The 19,904-nt window shown below is 38.7% G+C and overlaps 1 protein-coding gene across 5 annotated transcripts in view; it reads left to right on the forward strand.

The window, feature by feature from the left end:
- LOC122620870 (unconventional myosin-VIIa) overlaps nt 1-19,904 on the forward strand; it is a 1,106,244-nt gene that overhangs the window by 1,062,069 nt on the left and 24,271 nt on the right. The window lies entirely within an intron of this gene.

Consider the following 19,904-nt stretch of genomic DNA (forward strand, 5'->3'; position numbering starts at 1 on the left):
AGAAATCGGGAGACCTAAGCACTGGAGCTGTAGTTAAACTGGATTTCAGTTTCTTGAAAGCTTCTTCTGCGGCTTTATTGCACTCTAAGCATTGGTTTTTCTTGAGAAGCTCAGTTACTGGAAAGCTAATTGCGGCATAGTTTTCAACGAATCTCCTAGACCAACCTGAGAGTCCTAAAAATCTTCTCAGTTGTTTTACTGATTTGGGAATCGGAAAATCTACGAAAGCGTGTATTTTCCCGATATCGGTTTTCAATTAGCCATCGCCAATTATGAAACCGAGATATTTAATCCCCCGCATGCAAAACATAGACTTTTGTATATAATAGTCAAGTATATATATTAATTGTCAAGTTGGCTTTCCGGAGATATAAGGCACAGGTGGGAATCAAAGTCGTCTGACAAAATAAGGAGATCGTCTAAATAAACGAACACCCTTGTTCGCAAATGTGGTGGTATTACTTTTTCCATAAGCCTACATAAGGTCTGGGGTGCATTGCACAGTCCAAACGGCATTACCTTATACTGGTACAAGGGCCTGTTTGGGATTGTGAATGCGGTGTATTGCCTAGATTTTTCTTCAAGCGGAACTTGACAAAGCATGCTTCATGTCTAAACCAGTTATGTATCGAGCAGGAGGTAGCCGGCTTAAAATGCCGTCGATATGTGGCAGAGGGTAGGCATCTTTCCGATTATATTACGACTCTCGAATCTAAGCACAAACGCAACTTTTCGCCACGTCTAACTTAAAGACAGTTGCTGCTCCACGGACTGCTGGATTCTTCTATTATGTCCATTTAAAGCATCTTGTCTATTTCCTTAAACATGTCTTTCTCGACGGTTGGTGGACTGGCCAATTCCTTTGCTGGACAGGGATTGCGTTACCTACATCGATGCTGTGCTCACACAAGTGAGTTCGGCCTAAACCTTAATGCTCGAATAAGGGGAACTTGGCGATGTCGGAATTAAGACGAAAACGCTGTCCTGCATTCAAAGTGTGCATATTTGGAAGTTCGGTTTGAGCCTCGTCTCCAGTATCTAATTCAGATACTTCTCCTATGAGATCTAGCAACTGATCTAATAGTCCAAAGGAACGCCAAAAATCAACGCCTAAATAAACATCCTGACTCAGATTAGGGATAATAAAAAATTCCATCGGTTTGGGCATATCTCGATATGTAATGTCGGCAACGAACTTGCCGATCATTGGACAGTTAGAGCCATTAGCCGTTTGGATGACTTCAGAACATTTTCGAAATTGTGGGCTGTTTCTAAGAGCAGCAGCAGCTTCATTTCCCACACAGCTGATCGTGGCGCCTGAATCGAACAAAGCTGTATATTGGTTTCCTCCTAGCTTAAGATCGGTGTAAAGTCGCTTATCGGACTTAGATTATTGCCGAGACTAATCTTTTGCGGGTTGATTTAATCTATTTCCAAAACGTTCTCAAACGCAAGGTAGATCGTTTTGGTCTCAAATTTAAATAAATGCTGTCAACTTCAGCAAATATACGTTTCTTAGCAGCTTTGTAATTAGCTAAACGTAAATGAAAAGGAAAGTGGGGGTCTATTCCGGTTTTAATTAAATTTGGTTGGCTCTGTTCTGTGACTTGACTTAAGTCTGTTTGAGCACCACTATCTACGGTAATTACTTTGGATGCGACAAGTGGGTTCTGTTTGCTGCATTTCTCTGGTAGTTTTCCTGAGGGTTACAGGTCAGACATTTGGGCTTGAAGGTATTCTTAGCCCCACAACCGTAAACAGTCATCGAAACGATGTCCCGGCCTTTCCACTACATCAATCGCTTGTGTTGAATGGCGGAAACATTCTCGGGAACCAGTTCATTAACCTCAGTTGCCAGTTCTGCTATACGCGGACGCCATTCGAATTTGGACTTGATTGACTGTGGAATTTTTATGGAATTGCTCGTGAGTACGGATTTCCTCACTAAGACTGGCTAAGTTTGTTATGCCCAAGTGCATAAGCTCATAACGAAGGGAAGATTTTGAATTATGAATAAGAATTCGTACAAGTGAACGTTCAGAAATTTCCTTGCTATGTCGGCCTACCAATCTCTCTACAGCGAATTGGAAATCCTCAAAAGATTCCTGATCAGCCTGTTTTCGAGAATTGATTAATTCCCAGACGTCAATATCGTCTTCGATATCTTTCAACTTTTTACGAAACTCATTACAGAATGTTTCCCAAGAAAAATTTGGGTTTGAGCGGTGGAAGCGCCAGAACCAATCATTGGCCCTTCCTGAGAACAATAAGTGTAGATTATCGCATAGAAGCTGATAATCTCTACCCAAGTTGTAGACTGCCAAAGAACGAATTCGGAAGAAAAGTCATGTGCTGACATGCCTTCCCTACTGCTATCAAATTGAATCCTCCAGCTTTGAATAACGCCTGCAGCTTTATCCAAAGAGGTTTTAGAAATGTTTCTGGATATATCTTGTGTATTGCATAAACCATTAAGTGAAGATGATGCAGCTGGAGACACGATGAAAGGTCTATTATTTGATCTTAAACTTTGATGTGGTTCAACATGTTCTACTCGGTTTATATTTAGGGCAGCTAGTTGAGCTTGGACCGCCTTTTCGAGGTTCGAGGCGAGTAAGCCATTTATGGATTGAAGAAGTTGGTCTTGACTAGCATCGATAGCCTCTTTAACTAGATGAGTGACGTCATCTCTATTCAAAACAGAAGAGCGAGTATCTTCTTTGTTTTTGGATACAACAGTTGGACGGGTTTCGATAGGAAGTTCGTCATTATTTCGAATCACTGCTCGAGTATTCATACCCCTCCTAGGAGTTGCTCCTCTACCTCTTTGTCTCTGGGATCAACCGAAGAATCCCTAATCGAATTAAGAGAAGGTGGAACAGCCTCGCTGACAACCGTAGCGTCTTGGATATCAATATCCAGTGTATTGTACAGATAAGTTACCTGGGTTGGAGTACAAGTACTTTTGCACTCAGGACATTGCGGGGAAGCTTTAAAGCTGTCTACAACGCATTTGTTGTGGAATTTATGATTGCAGGGCAGAACTGCAATTAAATCAATATGTTCCATTACCTCGTGGCAAAGTCCAAGAACGGATTTTTACAAAATGCGGAAACCTAAAACATAAGTTGAGCCAATGTAACGCCAAATGTATAATCAATAAATTGTATCCTTACTGAATTCTAATATGGAGAAACTCCACATTGCAATAGCTGGAATCAGCGAGATGAGGTGGGCTGGCAGTGGGGAAACAACAACAATAGCAATCTAGTCATACACAGTGGCAACAGTGGCGGCAGCAGATATGGAGTGGGAATTTTCGTGTCCAAGCGCATAAAAAAGGCACTGGTTTCCTGGGAACCCATTTCTGATAGAATCATGACCGCCAGGTTCAGATGTAGAGCTACATAAACATCACTCAATGCTATGCCCCGACGGAAGACGCAAACGACGACACCAAGGACGACTTCTATACTGCCCCTACAGCAACCCTCAACAAGCTACGGCAAGGTGACATTAACATCCTCATGGGTGAATTCAATGCAAAAATTGGCCCCAACAACACCGGACTAAGACCTGTCATGGGCCAGCATGGAACTGGGACTCTCAACGATAACGGAGAGAGATTAGTGAAACTCTGCCAGCTATTTCAACTGGTCATCGGCGGCACAATCTTCCCACACAAAGATGTCCACAAATACTCCTGGACATCTCCAAGTGGTAATACGCGCAAGCAGATCGACCACATTTGCATTAGCAGGAAATGGAGACACTCGCTACTGGACGTACCGAACAAAAGGGGAGCAGCCATAGACAGTGATCATGAGTTGGTCATTGGAGAACTTTCAATAAAGCTCAACCGCAACCACTCAAGGAACACTGGCAACAGTGAACACCGGCGAGCGCCCCCCTGAACCTGCACCTCCTTAGCAACTCTACTCTGAAGACGAGAATGACGTCCACGCTGCGAGAACAGCTGATCCCCCTAGAAGACCACCCATGGGAGCACACCTGCAGGCAACTAAGGACCACGGCGGAGGAAATACTTGACCTGCAACAACACGGAAGAACGGACTGGATATCTGAAGGGACCTGGGACCTGATTAGAAGGAGGAACCACCAGAAGCCTCTGGCGGACCAGCTCACACAGTACCGTGAGGAGTATCGCGGACTATGCGGAGCGGTGAAAAGGTCGGCCAGAAAGGACCAAACAGCACAGCTGGATAGACTTGCGGCAGACGCAGAACGAGCAGCCGGCGAGAACAACATGCGCTCGCTATACCAGCAGATTGCACGGATCACAGGAACCCATCACAGACAGAACAAACCAGTCAGAGATCTAGAAGGTAACCTCTTATCCAATGATGACGCACAAATCCGAAGATGGCGCCAAAACTTCATGGGAATTAGCCACACCACATCACCAAACGTGGCCATAGACTATAGGAGTGTTGTGCCGCCAAGTGGGAGTATCAGGATACCCTCTGCACCACCAAATGTAAGAGAAATCGTGAATGCAATAAAGAAGCTGAAGAACAACAGGGCAGCTGGCGAAGACAACATACCAGCCGAATTGCTTCAAGTTGACACCCAACTGATGGCTGAAACAACACCAGCTACAAGATCTTAGCTGAACGAATGCCTCCAGGAAAAAATTGTGCCAACAATTCGAGACGAACAGGCAGGCTTCAGACCACACAGGAGTTGCGTAGACCAGGCAAATACACTACGCATAATAACCGAGCAAGCTGTGGATAGCCCCGCTTTACCTCCTGTTCATCGACTTCAAGAAGGCATTCGACTCAGTTGAAAGAGCAGCAATATGGCGAGCACTTGCAAGAAAAGGAGTACCTGCAAATCTCATCTCCATCATCAAACCGATGTATGACGATGCCAACCTGGCGGTACTGCACAATGGATTACCAGTTTCCCATACCTTGGCACCATCATATCCAACAGTGGTGGAGTGGATGATGATGTCTCTAGTCGTCTTGGCAAAGCCCGCTCATCATTTGGGAGACTATACCGCATATGGAGAGACCAACAAATCAGCCGTCGAACAAAGCTCAGGATCTACAATGCGTGTGTGAAATCCATACTGCTATACGGAAGTGAGACATGGCTCGCCACGAAGAAAATAACGCAGAAGCTACAGGCTTTCAGCAACAAATGCCTGAGAGTCATATGTGGGGTATTCTGGCCAAACAGAATAGCCAACACAGAACTGTGGCGCGTTACAGACGAGTCCCCAATTCACATACAAATAAGGAAGAAAAAATGGATGTGGATAGGGCACGCTCTCAGAAGAAACCCGAGTAGCATAGTGAGGATGGCACTAGTCTGGAACCCCCAAGGAAGCAGGCGAGTAGGAAGGCCAAGACCAAACTGGAGAAGAACCGCTCACCAAGAACTAGCCCAAATAAACACCACATGGGAAAGTGCAAAGCAGACAGTTCAAAAAAGAGTTAGATGGAAAGCTCTCGTAGAAGCCCTAAGTTCCCGAGAGGAATAGAAGGAATTAAAAAAAAAAGAAATCCGGTCAGATTATCAAAATCTTTCTATTAATCTATATTTCCAAGCTTGACACTCCTAATCAAATTCAAAGTTACTAAAGATTAACTTTTAAACATGTAGATGTTTTTAGAGGCGGTTTAATTTGGTCGACCAATCCAGAAAATTCCGAATTGCAATAGCAATTCAACAATATTAAATCCGTACTCCTCGAGTACAAAACTACTTAAAGATAAAATTCATATCTCAGGTTCGCTTGGGTTGTTTAATTCGTAAATTTAAATTAAAACCAATATTCCACAAGACGATTTTCCGAGTGTCTTATAAAACTTTAGTTACAAAACTTTTTGTATTGTTAATAGCCGCGAAGCTAACTAACACATTTATACAGATGTTTTGAGTATAAATATCTAAAGGATTTTAGACAGGTGTGTTTAAGTCGGCCCCACGTTGGGCGCCAATTGTGTAGTGTGCAGTCCTTTTACTTATAGCTGAGCAGCCAGGGCCATGACAGAGCTCGGCAGTGTGCACTTCTAGCATTTGCTTTAACTAGCTCGACGGATGGGGCGGGGTTCTTGCCTATTCAATAATTCATGGGAGCACCTTTTCACAATACTTTAAGTGCACGGTTTCAAATGAACAAAAATCAACAGGAGATGTATAAAAAAATGAAATAAGATAGATATAGATACCGGATTATTGACAGAAACATTCGGTTCCGATTGGCTGATTGGGTATGAGATGTTAATTTTACCCTATTCTACACCTTCCCTACCTTGACAACCCCGGAGAAAATATATGGGTTGTCCCTTCAGCTAACGTTATGGTAGCTACTATGTATGTATGTTCTAGGATCGGCATGGTGTTCGGCGACCGTCCCAAAAGATAAAAAAATTAAACCTTCATTTCAATTATATAATCATTATTATAATTATAATTAAAAAATTAAAGAACAATTAAGTTTAAGCTGAACTGAGCTTCTTAAATAATAATCATAATGAAGGATAAACAAAATTAAAGAAAGAAAAATATAAGTAAATCATAGTATCTTAAATAATGAAAAATATAAGAAATAATGCATGGTTTAAGTTAAAAATAAATAAAAAAAATTATGAAATTAAATAAAAATAATAAAGAAAAATAGGGGAAAATCAAATAAAACTTACTCACCCTGGGACGCCGTCGTTGAGCTCAATGACCGCTGAAAATCTTTATAAAATAGAGGATCATTTTGTTTCGACCATGAATTTAAATTTAAGCACAAAAAATTTATCAATTATTAATTAATTAGCTCTTGATCATTCCTTATATCATTTCATAAAATTTCAGTTAATAAAAAAAAATGTACTTTAAGTTTTAAGTATTTCAATTCAAAATGAGATAGAACGCTATAGTCGGATTCCCCGACTATCTGATACCCGTTACTCAGTTAGTGAAAGTGCGAAGAGAAATTACAACACCGACTGTTTTTGGCGGTTTGTGGGCGTTTGAGTGGGCGTGGCAAAAAGATTTTTGGTATATAGAGTTAAATTTACAAGACGAACAAAAATGTGAAAAAATTTCACAACATTTTTTCTAAAGTATGGGCGTGGCAGTTTTTGGCGGTTTGTGGGCGTAAGCGTGGGCGTGGCAAAAAGTTTTTCTGCAGTTCAATAGAATTTGACAATACTAATAAGAAAATGAAAAAGTATCAAAACATTTTTCAAAAGTGTAAGCGTGGCCGTTTTCGGCGGTTTGTGGGTCTTTGATGTGGGCGTGGCAAAAAGTTTTTCTGCAGATCGATAGAAATTTACAATACTAATAAGAAAATGGAAAAATATCAAAACATTTTTCAAAAATGTGGGCGTGGCAGTTTTGGGCGGTTTGTGGGCGTTAGAGTGGGCGTGGCAACATGAATCGACAAACTTGGGCTGCGTCTATGTCTCTGAAGTCTGTATGCTTATTCTTATTATAGTTCCTGAGATCTCGACGTTCATACGGACGGACAGACAGACGGACAGACAGACGGACAGACGGACAGACAGACGGACAGACAGAAGGACATGGTCAGATCGACTCGGCTATTGATCCTGATCAAGAATATATATACTTTAAATGGTCGGAAACGCTTCCTTCTCCCTTTTACATACTTTTCAACGAATCTAGTATACCCTTTTACTCTACGAGTAACTTAAATTAGTGGCATAATACGACACTGCGTCCGAATTGTTGAAACAAAGGAAATTTTTATATCAATTCTTCTTAGCCACTTTTAATATTTATACGTCTGATCCAGTTTGGTTCGTAGAACGAAAATTTGTGAAGACCTAGCACATTTTTCGGAAAATTGGTCAATAAAGAGTTGGCGTCGCTATCTTCCTTGGAGACGGTTCAGAAATTTCCAATATAAATTTAATTGGCAGACGTCATATTTTTATTCCAGCTTATTGGTCGAAATACTTCCAAGACATAGCGAAAATCTGCGGCAGCGCTGCACTAAATATCCAAGGCAGATATTTAACCAAAATTAACCAAAACAGCGCTCAAACAACCAAAGCAGCAAAGAATTAGGTAGAGCAGAGGCAGCGCAGCTCCACATAACCAAAACGCCGCAGCACTGCGAACAGCGCAGTTGCAAATAACTCAAACGAGGTTTGCCATGACGTCACAAAATTGCCAAAACCTCGTGTGCCAATTCGTGGTGGGATTTTCATCTGCTATAAACATGCAGGAATTTTCTCCAAACAATATATATAATATAAGAAGGCACTGACACTAAATAGGCACTGAAATAAAATTTGGTTATAAATTGTTCAAAGGAAAATGAGCAATTTCATACCTGGCCACTTTTTATAAATGCACTTGAAATTCAAAGAAATTAGTTTTATGCGTATGTTTGCCGGTTTTGAACTGATATTATTATATTAAAATGTATTTTTATACATTAACTTCAGTATATAATATTTTCAGAAAAATATATAAATTTATTTTACGCACTTGACTTTGAACTTATTTGGTCGGCTGACCAAGGTGACCGAATTAAAGATAAGCCACGCTTAAGCTAATTGCTTTCGGAACTAGCAAAAGGGGAAAGAGAAAAAAACAAATGCCCCATTAGGAAATTGGACACAACAAACTCGCTAAAACCCTTATTAAGGAATATGTGTGCACCAAGAAAAGCGCAATTTACTCCCCTAATGATATGGATTTACTGATCTTCCAGAGGGCATTTACCGAAATCATAAGCCCTAACAATTTCACAAAACTATTGAGATGTACCACGAAGCTAATTGATATATTAACTTATGCGGAACTTAAGGATTTAATCCTAAAGAAACATAAGGAAGTTTTACATCCAGGTATAGAAAAAACCCATTAATTGGCTTAAAGAAAAATACTATTACCCGGATAGTCAAAAGCTAATTCAAAATATTATCAATGAATGTGAAATCTGCAATCTGGCAAAACCAGAACATCGAGACACAAAATTGACGTTTCATATGTCACCAGAAATATTTAACACAAGGGAAAAATACGGGATAGATTTTTATCTCACGGGAAACCAGATCTTCCTATCTTGTATTGATATTTATTCGAAATTTGCCTCACTATTTGAAGTAAAAAGTAGAGATTGGCTAGAAGCAAAAATAGCCATTACTAAAATATTCAATGATATGGGAAAGCCACAGGAAATTAAAGCGGACAAAGATTCAGCTTTTATGTGCATAGCTTTGCAAAACTGGTTAAGATCCGAAGGCGTACAAATTTCTTTAACAACCAGCAAAAATGGTGTATCTGATTTAGAAAAATTTCACAAGACCGTAAATGAAAAGCTGAGAATCATAGGTAGTGAACAAAATATTGAAGATAGGTGTACAAGATTCGAAACAATCTTATACGTCTATAATCATAAAACTAAACATAATAGTTCCAAACGATCTCCGGCAGACATTTTTCTATATGCAGGCAGCCCAGACTTTAATGTACAACCAAACAAAATCGATAAGATCGAATATCTCAAAAAGAATAGGCATGATTTTGAAGTTGATATAAAGTATAGACAGGCTTCACTCGTAAAGAGTGAAATCACCAATCCATTTAAAAAGACAGGGAGGATTGAACAAGTGGAGAGTAAACACTTTAAGGAGAAAAACCGCGGCAGGAAAATTGTTCATTATAAATCAAAATTCAAGAAACAAAAAAAGATTAATAAGAGCAAATACGATAATTCCAGACCAGCCACAGAAGCGCAAAGTACACAACATATTTCTAATAATGCTTAGCTGCATGTTACCACTCCTCACCATGGTCAAATATAGCAATATCGAGGTAAACCCAATAAGTGCGAAGAATGGATATCTTATATTCTAAACCGGAACGATGGAAATTCCAACCAGCTACGAAAACCACTTTTTGAGTATAAACATAACAAAGACAATGCTTATGTTCAAAAATCTAGTAACTGAAGCAAACGAGGTTTTTTGAACGTAGTAGGGGAGGCATATAAATACTTATTTGGTACATTAGATGAAGACGACAGGGAAGAGCTAGAGGAAAAAATTAATAACATGTCAGAAGACTCCGTGAAAACCCATGATCTAAACATGATTATCGACGTAATCAACAGCGGTATAGACATAATTGATAAGCTCAAGGTGGAGAAAGAACAGAACCAACAAATTGCGATACTGATATTTAACCTACAGCAGTTTTCAGAATACATAGAAGATATCGAGTTAGGTATGCAATTAACCAGATTAGGAATCTTTAACCCAAAATTACTAAAACACGATTATTTGAAACACGTAAATTCGGAGAAAATGCTAAAGATAAAAACATCAACTTGGCTCAAGACAGACACGAACGAAATTTTGATTATATACCACATTCCTAGCGAGGTCACTAATGTTCCGATATTTCAAATAGTTCCGTACCCAGATGAACATAACTATATTCTAACCGAGCAAATATTCGATAAATTCTGTATATTCAATAACCAAGTATTTCATAAAGATACAGATAAATTAATATTCGACAAATGTATTTTTGGACTTATCAAGACAAGAGCAAACTCAGTGCAAATACATTAAAACCCATCGAAATTTCCAAATAAATTATATACATAGAACCAAATATATTTTTAACATCGAATATTCCTGAAACAGTTGTACAAACATCAAAATATTAATATCAGGAAATAACAACATTAAAATTAAACATTTTTCCATGCAAATATATGAATTCCTAATTTCTACTAATCTGGCAGATTTTACACAAGCGATTTATAGACGTTTAGAACCAATAGATCACTTACAAACAAGAGAAATGATAAAATTCCATGTAAAAACACTACAGCTTTTTCCAAATTATATACATTACAACTTTTGTCATCATGATAATTAGTTTGACTCTGTACTTAGCATACAAGTTTAAAAATATACCTAAGAAAATGATTGTTAAATATTGTAAACAAAAAGAAGAACATCCGCACCTTGAAACTAATGTCAAGGAAAATATTACACCAGAAAACAATATTACGATAAATCCAAATTTAACGACCTGAGGACAGGCCAAAGTCTATGATTGGGAAGGTGGCTTATCCATTAGTCCCTAAGACTTAAGCACATGCCTACACAATACACATACAACATGTGCCCCATACACATACAACAAATACACCCTACACTACTCTGGATATACCCAACAGATACCAGATAAGAATAAGACTGTCATATGATCCTCAAGACAAGGTTGAGTGGAAAAACCCAAACTCCTGATAAGTCACCCACTGGTAGACTAAACGTCCGTTGCCTAATTTAAACATTCCTTGTTTAAGCCCTTGCACCATCGTCACGTTCAAAGCTCCGACTCGCAATCCCGAAAAACAGAAGTATTAGATTTCAATAAACAGATTATAAGAATCTAAGAGCACTTGTATCCAAGAGCGAATGCACTTGAATCCAACAGAAATGCAAAGACAATTAAAGTCAGCAACTCAAAAGCTTTCTCTCTAAAGTCTAAAGTCCATATTAGAAAAGCTCGAAACCGAGGCTTGAACGTCAATCAAATCAGAGGAATTATTAGAGTTCAGTTTAAGGCCTAATTATTATCGGTCGGTATTCTTCTCAAGAATAAATATTGTAATCATTCAGTAAAATAAAAATATTATATTATTTTACATATGAGTATTGCGATTATTTAATTATATATATATATCCTCGTCCTTTACTGTCTTCTATATCGCGTCTATCTTCCCGCGATTCGAGGCGTACGATACACGGCAGCTCCCCTCGGTCGGTTGGGCGGAAGGTGGGCGTAAAGAAAAAATTACCAGGCATATATGATGATTTCTGTGGCTGGAATACTTGCCGAGGTGGGATCATTGGCTTCACTTTTGGCTTTGGGCCAGTCCTCTTTTCGCTTCAACGTAGACTCGACAGCCTTAATATGACGCTGTGTGCACCTCTCCACAGTTGCCACAGGTAGCAGGAGCGTCTATACCTTTTTTACACTCTGTAGAGGCACTCTTGACCGCACTTGACAGAAGTGTACTGCAGTCTGCATTACCTCTTAGTATACCCGATAGCCTGGAATCGGTAGCACTGCAGCAGGTCATCAAAAAAACCTTCTTGTTATTGGCGGCTGGATCCAGGTGAAAAAAATTGCCATTGGACACTTGGTGGTTCTAGATACTGAATTTTTTAAGCCTTTTGTGTCCGAGAACTTTTAATTCCTCAGTTATGAACCCAGCTGTTGTTGAGAAGTGTAGTCCTTTAATTATAACACGGACTTAGCTGGAAAGTGCGGAAAGCCATTTGGTGGTTGTCAATGTGATCCTCTATTTTGCGGTAGGACTATCTTTGGTCATGATTCGGACACAACCTCCTCCAGTGGCCTTGTATGAGAAGCTGTCAGCTGCGTGGAAAATTGATTTGAGGTGACTCCTAGGTCCTTGTTCTTTCCCTTAACCTCATGGGTCTTCTTAGCCGTCTTCTTCGGGACAATGAAATCACCGTCGACCTCACCATCCTCTGGTGCGGAATCGCTGCTGTACAAGAAAGAATCCGAAGATATACATTTTTTGTTGTTTTGGGTGCTCTTTCAGGTTCCAGTGACGCCGCAGGGAGACAATTTTCAACTGGAAAGACTTTTGGCTTTAGCGTTTGCCAATTCGTAATTGATGCTTTTTCCACTTCGTCTACCTCCATACTGTTATTGTTGTTTCTCATGCCTTTGCGTCCATCCAACGTACGCATATTGTTTTTTTGATCGTTATGTAGTCTTTTTGTTAGTTTGCTATGGGAGGCACACATACCGGGTACCCATATGTACCCGCCTTTTGACATATGTATAAACACATTGTCGCACTTTGTTGCAGTGCATACATAAAAAGCCCAGCCCAAGTGCAAGCGAGCATCCACTTAAAGGCTAGCAAACATAACTGCATAGTCAGCATTCTCACGCTGGCCAAAGAGCTGGCCACATACCATGTACATGCATGTGTGCCTATGGCACTCCTCCCCCTCCATCCCCCCTCGCCGACAATTCAAATATACAAAAGATATACATAACCACCACCACCGCAGCTCTACAAGCTATGCCGGCAGCGCTTCTCCTCGATATAAGCTAATGTAACTTTTGTATTTCCTTAGAACATTCAAGAATTATACTTCAACTAAAGCCGGACTCCTCCAGCTTATAAATATAATCAAAAATACTTTTAACATAAACATAAAACATAAACATGGGGAAAAAGCGCGAATAAAATAAAATAAAAACAAGAGAAAACGCTATAGTCGAGTTCCCCGACTATCTGATACCCGTTACTCAGCTAGTGAAAGTGCGAAGGAGTCTTCAGCACTGACAGTTTTTGGCGGTTTGTGGGCGTATGAGTGGGCGTGGCAAAAAGGTTTTTTGGCAAATCGATAGAAATTTATAAGACTAATACAAAAATGAAAAAATATCAAAACATTTTTCAATAGTGTGGGCGTGGCAGTTTTGGGCGGTTTGTGGGCGTTAGAGTGGGCGTGGCAACATGAATCGACAAACTTGCGCTGCGTCTATGTCTCAGGAGTCAATATGCTTAATCTCAACTTTCTACCTTTTGTAGTTCCTGAGATCTCGACGTTCATACGGACGGACAGACAGACGGACATGGCCAGATCGTCTCGGCTGTTGATCCTGATCAAGAATATATATACTTTATATGGTCGGAAACGCTTCCTTCTGCCTTTTCAACGACTCTAGTATACCCTTTTACTCTACGAGTAACGGGTATAATAAACAGAAACTAGATAGAACAAACCTTACACAGGCAGCAAAGATACTAAATAGGCTTCGAGAAAATCTGCTAACTATAAAACGCAAATATATTTTAAAATTATCAGTACCTACAATTTTTGATAGTCCAATAACTATCGAATTAGAAGAAACCGAAGAAGAATCGGAACAGGATTTCAAAGAAAACAAGAGAGAACGCTATAGTCAAGTTCCCCGACTATATGATACCCGTTACTCAGCTATTCGAAGTGCGAAGGAGAGTCTTTAGCACATACAGTTTTTGGCGGTTTTGTGGGCGTTAAAGTGGGCGTGGCAAAAAGTTTTTTGGCAAATCGATAGAAATTTACAAGACTAATACAAAAATGAAAAAATATCGAAACATTTGTCAAAAGTGTGGACGTGGCAGTTTTGGGCGGTTTGTGGGTGTTTGAGAGGGCGTGGCGAAAAGATTTTTGGCAAATCGATAGAAATTTACTAGACTAATACAAAAATGAAAAAATATCAAAACATTTTTCAAAAGTGTGGGCGTGGCAGCTTTGGGCGGTTTGTGGGCGTTAGAGGGGGCGTGGCAACATGAACCGACAAACTTGCGCTGCGTCTATGTCCCTGAAGTCTGTATGCTTAATCTCAACTTTCTAGTTTTTGTAGTTCCTGAGATCTCGACGTTCATACGGACAGACGGACAGACGGCCAGACGGACAGACGGACAGACGGACAGACGGACGGACAGACGGACATGGCCAGATCGACTCGGCTACTGATCCTGATCAAGAATATATATACTTTATATGGTCGGAAACACTTCCTTCTGCCTGTTACATACTTTTCAACGAATCTAGTATACCCTTTTACTCTACGAGTAACGGGTATAAAGATCTACACGATCTAATAATACCAGCGGTAATAGAATTAACAAAAGTTGTAGAGGAATCTTCTGAAACTGACTCGAACACCAGAACTACTGAAGAAAAATAATGGCCATCAAACTAGTGGACCTTAGTGTGAAGATCTCGACGTTTACACGGACAGACAGACGGACAGACGGACGGACAGACGGACATGGCCCGATCGACTCGGCTATTGATCCTGATCAAGAATATATACACTTTATATGGTCGGAAACGCTTCCTTCTGCCTGTTACACACCATTCAACGAATCTAGTATACTCTTATACTCTAAGAGTAACGGGACTAAAAAATGAATTAGACAAAAGATTGGTTTATTATTAGACCTGACAATCAAAATTGTCCGATTTATGTCCCAATAACATATAATTCTGGCAATAGCAGAATATAAATAGCTGCAAGATCGCAAGTCAAGGACAATATAAATTCAAATGAAGACACAAAAATACTGATCCCAAATCAAGAAATAGAAACAGGAATTTATGTACCAAATACAATAATCACAGAATGTTTTTGTAAAAATAATAAACACACGTAAATTATAAATTAATAGACTTGAATAACTTAGAATATGAACCACTTTTAACTATAGTGTTGCTCAAACTAACAAAGAAACGAGAGACCAAACTGTCATGTCACAATTTATATAAGCGGAAACTGAGATTAAAATATGACGAACCAGTCTACCTAAAAAAGTATAGAAATTCTCATAGTCAGAAAGACGAGATTCAAGCTCAAGTACAAAAATGTAATCCACTTCTATTAGTACCAAAAAAATCTCTTCCAGACTCACATATAAAGAAATGGCTATTAGTAATTGACTATCGTCAAATCAATAAAAAACTGTCGTACGATAAATTACCAATCCTTTGAATTGAAGACATTTTGGATTAACAAGGTCGAGCTAAATACTTTTCATGACTAGATTTGAGCCTACAAGCATTCGTCTATATGAATGATCTGATGGTCATAGGTTGTTCCGTAAAGAAAATACAATCTAAAATAACATCCTCAGAAATGTTTTAATTTGTATGCGTAAAGTCCAGTTTCCCATAATAACGTAAGGCATTTTGGTGTTTTTTGTTGCATTTTGTAACTACTATAAGAAAAGTATTAAAAACTTCGCTGACACGGCACATAACTAGAATCTGTAAAAAGAATTTTCCCTTTGAATGGACAGAAGACTGTCAAAATGCATTTTTACATTTAAAATCTGAACTTATGGAACCTACTATCTTGCAATTTTAGTAAGGAATTTTGTATTACAACAGATGTGAGCAAAATGGCTTGTGGCGCAGTTTTATCTCAGAAACATAATGGCCACCAACTTCCAGTTGCATACGCATCTAGATTACTTACAAAGGGTAAAAGTAATAAAAGTACGACCGAACAGGAGTTAGCAGCAATAACCCACAGTAGTAACGGTGAACATTTTACAGTCAAAACAGATCATAGACCACTCACATACTTGTTTTCAATGACTAACCCTGGATCAAAATTAACTCGTATGAGACTTAAATTGGAGGAATATAATTTTACAGTTGCGTATCTGAAAGGTAAGGAAAATTATGTTGCTGATGCGTTATCAAGAATAACCATCCAAAAATTAAAACAGATTACTGGTAATATAATGGAAGTCACTACAAGATTGCAAAGTAGACAAAAATGATGCACAGGAGAAACAAATAAATCTGAATTGCATACGCAATCGATAGAAAAAGCTTCAATGCCAAACGTATACCAAGTCATAAAGAATGACGAGGTACGTAATGTAGTGACCTTGGAAGTCAAAAATTTGATACGTTTTATTATACATGGAAAAAAGTTACTGCAAGATATAACGTTGATGATTTATAAACAAATGAAGTCATCGATTTAGATCAGTTTTTCCAAAGGCTTGAAATGCAGGCCGGTACATATAAAATCAGTCAACTTAAATTGGCAGTCAACTTTAAATGTCTTTGAATACGTTTCAATTTATAATTTAATAAACTACGCAATAAAATATTAAAAAAAAAATAAGAGTGGCTCTACTCAGCCCGGTGACCTTAATAAATAACAAAAGGGGAAAAGAAGCAATTTTGTCTACGCTACATGACGAACCTCTACAGGGAGGTCATTCAGGCATTTTAAGAACCTTGGCCAAGGTTTAAAGCTTTTATTACTGAAGAGGTATCTAAACAAATAACAGACTACATCACGAAATGTCATAAATACCAAAAAGGTAAAATAACTAAGCATACAAAGACCCCAATGATTATAACCCCTGAACAAGCTTTCGACAGAGTGATAGGATAGGTCCTCTACCAAAGTCGGATAATGGCAATGTGTATGCCGTCACCCCTCATTTGTGACTTGACACAATATTTAGATTTATGTAAAATTTGAAAATTATTACACCTCCCGTCCAACCGACCGATGGGCGCTGGCGTGTATCGTACGGCTCGGTTCGCGAGAATATAGACGCGAAGTAGAAACGAGTACAAATGTATAAATATTTGTAATTTTATTAGTAAGATCTAATTATGTGTTAAATATAATAGAATTGAGTGCTTTAAGATCGGCAGAGAGTCAAGATTAGATATAATAAGATTTTTTATAGGGTCTATTATAGTCAGAACATAATACTCTGCAGGGATCATGCAACGCATAGTTCATCTACAATGATTTAGGATAAGGGGTAAGTAGTTTCTAGAGTATCTGCTTGGAACAGAGAAATTTGGACGACTAACCAACTTCACCACGAATAAGCTTACAAATAAAAACTGTTCCAAGCATCGTTCTACGGTTAGCTAGGGAGGGTACATTAATTAACATTAGACTCTCTTGGTTTCCTTGTGTTCCTAGCTCCTTGTTGGAAACGAATTCATGTGTTATTTATTTTGTTAGGGGTACATCAATTGGCTTTTTGTGGTGATCTTCATTTGAAGTGAAGTTATCCTTGCAGCCTTATTAAAAGTTTTTAAGGGTTGAGGATGAGATTGCAAGGCACATTCATGCTGGTCAGCTATTATTTTACAAGTACTGGTTTAACGATTTGCCGCATGTGAATAAAATACTTCCATTATACCAAATTGTAAAGAGACGTTTCATTGGGGGGTTTCAGCGGCAGCTGGCGTGCTTCGCATATTTTTTAATTTTTAATGTGAATGAATCCACCTGACCTTGCGAAATAAAAGTTCAGGGGGGAATTTTCACCTTTTTGGAACCTTCATTATAATCTATTTTTATTTATTTATATATTATAATATATATAATATATATAATAATTTACAAAACTAAACTAACTTAAATGGTATAGCACTGGCTGCAGGGCCTATGACAATGTTGGTTCACAACCTATGACAATTGGTTTGTACCCTAATCTAGTTAATGGCTAATTGGCTAAATAATTGCTGTTTTTTATGTACATTTGTCTTAATTATTTAAGATTTTTTGGTATAATTTGGTTGTTTTGAAGAAAAGTATGAGATTTTGTTTGTTATTTGGGTTGCCAAATATGGCTTTTTTGGTTTGTAGGAGGGATGGGCATGAGTTTAATATATGGGTTATTGAGGTATCACCTTGGCAAATCGGGAAAATTGGTATTGAATTTGGATTTGGATTTGAGTAGTGTTGGTAGGTTATGTTTGTGTGTCCTAGTCGAAGTCGTATTATTTTTACATGGTCGAGTGTGGTCCAATTTTTTCAGGGTTGCTTAAAGTAATCGCAGGTGTGTGAGTTATTCGTATTAATTGATTGGTACCATTGACTGCAGTTTATTATGTTTTCTTTCCTTTTTGTCGCAAGTTCAGCTTTAAGATGTTTTTTTATGTCTGTGTTATTTATGTTTGGGGTGAGGATAAGTGGCATATTGCTTGCTGATTTTGCAGCTTGATCAGCTAGTTCATTTCCTTAAATACCTGAATGGCCAGGAATCCGCATTTTTTTTAGTTTTAGGTGCACGTTACGTTATTAGTGAAAGTATTCTGTTGAGGTAAAAGTTGTTATTATTTGTATTTTGGATTGAGTCTATTGCTGATAGGGAGTCGGAACAGATAATAAATTTGCCTCTTCGATTTTTAATAATTTCGATTGCTTCTAGAATGGCGATTGTTTCGGAGGAACGACATCTAGTAGTGAATACGTGTAACAATTAAATTTAAGACTAGATAGACATTTTATAATATTTAACTTATTGTGGAGTTGGTGTAGAAGTAAGTTTATGTATGAGTTCCATTTATATTTGTTGTTTATGGTCATTCCTAGAATTTTTAGGGAAGTAACTGTAGGAATTTGGATGTTGTTGCAGATAATCTTGCAAGTACAGTGAAGGTGTTTGCATTTGGATAGGGATAGCGATGCTCCTGAGTAGGAGCCCCAATTTTCTATATCGTTTAATAGGCTGTCTAAGCTGAAGCTTGCATTTGTGTTTTTATTGAAATTTATTATAAGGAAAAAATCGTTGGCGTATGCATTAAATTTGATTTCTTTGTGTAGGGATATGATGTAAGATAGTTTATTGAAAGCTAGGAGGAATATAATTACGGATATGGGTGAACCTTGGGGGATTCGGTTGAATAGGGGTAAAGGGTTTGATGTATGCGGACCGACGGGGATAGTAATTTTTCTTTTACTTATGAAGTTTTTTATGTAGTTGATTATTTTGGGGCCTGTTTTCCATTCCTGCACTTGGTGAATTATGGAGTGCACACCTACTCGATCGAAGGCTCTTGAAAAATCAAGAGTGACGAGGGAGGTGTGCATTTTTGACTTCGTTATGAGATAGACTAAATTAATAAGTTGGGGTGCCGCTGGTGAAGGTCCAACGCTGCGGTCACTTTCACGATGAGCAGATGTCTCCTCACAATAATAGGGAATGTGATCCAATCAATCAATTGTAGATTTATGTAGATTATGTTGGCTTCTGGCCTAGGGACTCAGATAGCAGAAAAAATAATAGATGTAACGGTTGATGGCCGGAGTTGTTATATTGTGAACTTGTGTTATTTATTCTTTGAATATCTAAAACGAAATGAACTTAAATGCTAACAAAAAACGAGCTTCGCAGCGGCCTCTGCCAACATGCGAAGCTAGCCAGCTGCGCTCAAGCTCCCGGCCAGACGCTGTGTCAGCAATTTGCCCAGAGCTGTTTATCGGACGATCGGTCTGTCCCGTCGCCCGGTTAACTTAGTTAACTACTCCCCCTCAGAATTAAGGCCGCCCTCGGCCGACCCTATTTGGGCTAT

The sequence above is a fragment of the Drosophila teissieri genome, chromosome 3R (assembly GCF_016746235.2).
Source record: "Drosophila teissieri strain GT53w chromosome 3R, Prin_Dtei_1.1, whole genome shotgun sequence".
Taxonomy (NCBI): domain Eukaryota; kingdom Metazoa; phylum Arthropoda; class Insecta; order Diptera; family Drosophilidae; genus Drosophila; species Drosophila teissieri.